Raw genomic sequence first — 4,856 nt, 5'->3', positions numbered from 1 at the left:
GTCGTTGCAAATGGCAAGATCTCGTTCCTTTTGATGGCTGCATAATATTCCATTGTATATATATACCACCTCTTCTTTATCCATTCATCTGTCGATGGACATCTTGGCTCTTTCCACAGTTTGGCTATTGTGAATTTCTATCTTTTAACGGTTTGCAATTTTTATGGACTGAATGCTTGTGTCCCCCTGTGCCCCAAATTCCTATGCTGAAATCCTAACCCACGGTGTGATGTTGTTAGGAGGTGGGGCCTTTGGGAGGGGATTAGGTCATGAGGGTGGAGCCCCCATGAGTGGGATCTGTAGCTTTATAAAAGAGACCCCAGAGAGCCCTCCATTTCTTTCCACACGTGGGGATGGCCATCTCCGAACCCGGAAGCGGGTCCCCCCTCACCAGATACTGAATCTGCCAGTGCCTGGACCTTGGCCTTCCCAGCCTCCAGAGCTGTGAGAAATCAGTGTTTGCTGTGTAAGCCCCCCAGGCTCTAGTATTTCTATTATAGCAGCCGGAGCTAAGATAATAATTCATTCCTGTACTCGATCATGGTGGTGGTGTTCAAATTTGTGCCAGACTTGGCCAAGGGGAGCGCTCCTTCAAGCTGACTTCTGTGACAAGTCCCCGTCCCTTTTAAAATGTATATCATGTTTTAAATTGGTACCAAAATGACCTTCTTCACTTGGGTGTTCCAATGGGATCATGAGGCAGCTGAAGACTTTGGGAAGGCAGGAGAGTTTGGGGGAAGCAAGGCTCAGCTTTCCAACGTTCTGGGGAGAGGAATCTGCTTTGTGGAGGAACTCATGAGCCCCTCTTGACACAAACCATTAACAACATAAGAAACATAGTCACACAAATGACTACAGAAAAGGCTCATTTGCCGGGAGTAAAAATGTTTAGAGGCACAGGGCAGAGGTGGGAAGGTACTATTTCCTTGCACCTTGGAGTTCTGTGAGTTTTCAGCAGCCTGGACACAGGAGTCCCTATTACTGCCCTCGTTTTTGGCACTGGAGCTAAGTCTTTGCACTACTGCTCTTTCCCCTCACATGATCTCCTAATAAAAAACATTTGGGGGGGCAACTGGGTGGCTCAGTCAGTTAAGCATCTGCCTTCAGCTCAGGTCATGATCCCAGGGTCCTGGGATCGAGCCCCGCATCGGGCTCCCTGCTCGGTGGGAAGCCTGCTTCTCCCTCTCCCTCTCTCTGCCGCTCCCCCTGCTTGTGCTCTCTCTCTGTCAAATAAATAAAATCTAAAAAAAAAAAAACCCACAACATTTGGGTAAGGCTTTCCTCCTCCCATTTTATAGATGATGGCACTGAGGTCCCAAAACATCAGGAGACTTGTCTAAGGTCACACAAACAGGCGTTTGGATGCCAGCATCCTGGCCACTCTCTGATGTGGTCAGTTCATGTAGGCAGAAAGCAAACCAAAGCAAGCAGGTATTTCTGGGCTCTTCTTCACCTCCACTCACCTTACACGCTCAAAAGTGTACCCTGCTGAGGGTCTCACGCTGAAACAGGCCCCAGCATGAGGCAGAGGACTATGGCAACGTCCAAAAGCAAAGAGTGGGACGAGCCCCAGGGCCCTGTTGGAGCAACTTTAAGATGCTGACGAGACCAGGGCAGGTGTCCAGGAACCACGCCCAAAGCAGGGCGAGGAGGCCTCCAGATGTCCCAGCAGAAGGAAACCTATTCATGTGACACTCTCTCGGGTCAGAATAAGGACAAGACGTACAGATTAGGAGACTATCTGCTCTTGCAACATGGGTGGCAGTCCTGGCTGGAGGATGGTCCCCCATCACAGGACCACAGGGAACGGCGACTAACCCTGACCTTCAGTTTCCCCTCCCCAAGTAAAACGGGGACGCCAAAGGCCCACAGAGTGGCTGCAGGGGTGTTTCTGATGCCAGCCCCCTGGAAACCTTGTTTTTTTAATTCTTTCCCTCCCACAACCTTTTATTTTTCTTCTGCTTAAGAGGTGGAGATTTGGAAATCAGGCAGCCGGAACAATTTATTTCAACCTGAGGTCCCACGAGCCTATTTCCTCTGTACATGGGAACAAGGATACCTCCACCTCAGGGCTGTGTTATGGTTAAATTAGACACCGTATTTCCCACCGGTGCTTTGCTCATTCTGGCCCAGAGAAATCCCCTGGGATGTGGAAATCAGAGCTGTATTTGGAGGTAGGGCCGCTAAAGAGGTAAGGAAGGCAAAATGAGATGATCTGGGTGGGCCCTAATCTAATCTTGACCAGTGGCCTTGTAAGAAGAGGAGATTAGGACACGGACATGTGTGTGCTGAATGGACACAGCAAGAACACGGCCGTTTGCAACCCAAGGAGAGAGACCGAAGAAGAAACCAACCCTGCTGACACCTTGACCTTGGAGCTCCAGCCTCAGAACTGCAAGCAGATAAATGTCTGTGGTTGAAGTTGCTCGCGCTGTGGTGCTCTGTCAGGGAACCCCAAGCAGACTTGCCCTTCCTCTTGGCTCCTACCCTGGCTTTTCTTTCTCCCTTCTCCTTTCTCTCTTTGTCTCTGTTCCTCCTGCCCTGCTCAAGGCTCCCATGGATCTTTCCAGAGCATCTTGTGGCTGAGGTGTTGCTGGTACCGCTCCTCCAGGAACAAGATCCAGAGGGCTCATCTGGTCCAAGCTTCCCATTTCTAAGCCTTCGGCTCAAAAGTGGACGGTGAAAAACACAAAAAATAGGACTTTGCATTTTGCCCGGATTCTGTTTTTCACTTAAAAAATCCAGGTCTAGGAGCGCCTGGGTGGCTCAGTCGGTTAAGCCGCTGCCTTCGGCTCAGGTCATGATCCCGGGGTCCTGGGATCGAGCCCCGCATCGGGCCCCCTGCTCAGCGGGAAGCCTGCTTCTCCCTCTCCCTCTGCCTGCCTCTCTGCCTACTTGTTCTCTCTCTCTCTCTCTGTCAAATAAATGAATAAAATCTTTAAAAAAAAAAAAAAAATCCAGGTCTACTGCCCGCCATGCTTGTCACGTGGCCCATACACCACCAAAACCCATGGCCTAGTACTTGGCATCCAGAGCTGGGAGGTCAGAGCAACACTGAAATAAAATCACTATTTATTGGTCCCTGCCTTCTGACAAAACTGGTTCTCTGCGGCCCACCCACCCACCAGGCCCGCAGGCAAGACTGAGTGGTGAGGACATGGGTGTGGTGAGTCACCAGTCAGCTCAACCAAGGACGCAGGCTGCTTAGGGAGGGCCAGGCCTGAAGCCCCACTGGGCCGGCGTCCACAGGCAGGTTAGGCTCCCCAGAACCCTCTGGCCTGACTGATCAGACAAGGCCAGAAAGAATACCCTTCCTTCAGTGCTCCAACAAGGCGGCCCTCTTATGCTCATGTCACGTGTCCCTGGCTGCAGCCCCCTACCAGCCAGGAAGCTCTGGAAGACAGAAGAGTCTCCGGAGGGAAGGCCTGAGGGAAGGGGAGGGCCCCAGGGCCACAGGAGAGGGAAAGTATCCTCACTAACAGTTCAGCTCAGCTCGGTTCCCTGGGGCAGGTGACCTGGACCGAGGTTCCATCTGTGGCCCCTTCCCGTGCAACCTTGTGCACCCCCCACACCCCACGGCAAAGAGGTGGACATTTCCAGCAACGATTACAATCAGCCACGCTACCCTAAGAGCTGCCCCAGAGCCCTGCCAGGGCAAAAACACACTGTTCTTCTGTTTTATGACTGAACAAGCCTATATGCTTTCTATAAATGTCTGCATAAATCACTGGTCAGCATTCCCATCTTGGCAGAGGAAACCCATCCCAGGCTGCAAAAGTGGCTTCCTCCCCAAGAGAGAGGCCCAGGGGCTGCTCCCTTCATTTCTTCTGGACCCTAGGGAGCTGCCCCCTGGGCTGTTCTCTGGCTGTGTAGAGAAATCTCTTGCTCAGACAATGAGTCAGCCCCAAAGGGGCGGCAGCTCACCTTTTCCAGGGGCCTCCTGGGCCGAGCTCCAGGTGAGGCCCAGCCAGGCCTGCTGGGGTTTAGGGGATCCTTCGTAAGCCACCCTCCTGGGAGCTCCAGCTCTCCCAGACCCATGGCCGCACCCTGCCTACCAGGGTGCCTGCTGAGGGTAGCGCCTGCCGGAAACAGCGCCTGGGAAGGTCTCTGTGCTGTTGGCATTTTATGTAAGAGCTCCCTGTCCACTTAACTAACAAGTAATCATTAATATTACCCCTGGCCCATGTACCCAACTGTTAAACGGACACTAATGAAATGAGTCTCAGGCACCATGACCAATATTAAAACCAAGTCTGCACTGTTAACTTAAGTGACCCAGGCTGATTTATACACCGTGCCTTGCATTTAACCAGAATGGAGAGTATTTTATACCAAAATGCACAGACATTTCTCCCACCCTGGCTTTATTCTTTCTGATTCCATCCTAGCACCAGCTGGATCAGACCAGACCACACCAGATGGTCCCAGCCTTCATTGCTGGAATCCTAGTTCTGCTTCCTTGGTAAGAAGGGATTCCCAACAAAGGGGAAATTTCATGGAAAATCTAGGGTAGAAAATAACGTACTACGTGTGACTTTGGAATCAGTTATGATGAGCATGTGTTAGAATGGACTCATTCAAATGGTTGGAGTCTTCACTTTGGTTAAAAAAAAAAGGTGGGGGTACCCTGTTTTAGGAGGGCTCTCCCGAAGGGAGGCTCCAAGTCAGCAGGTGTTGCTTACCGTTCCCACCTCCTCCAGGCTGGCCTCTGGGAAGCAAGAGAAAGTCAGGATCCAGGGGGCCTGAGTTGCAGAAACCCTGCCAAGGATGAGAAGTCTGCCCCATTGCTGTCCTTACCCCTTCCCAAGCATGCTGGGCTTGGTGGTCTCCCTTAATTTAGAAGTCAGGGATGCATT

The sequence above is a fragment of the Leptonychotes weddellii genome, chromosome 15, assembly GCF_054177405.1.
Source record: "Leptonychotes weddellii isolate Sample4059 chromosome 15, ASM5417740v2, whole genome shotgun sequence".
Lineage (NCBI taxonomy): Eukaryota > Metazoa > Chordata > Mammalia > Carnivora > Phocidae > Leptonychotes > Leptonychotes weddellii.
The sequence above is the reverse complement of the archived record's forward strand: the minus strand, read 5'-3'. Positions refer to the sequence as shown.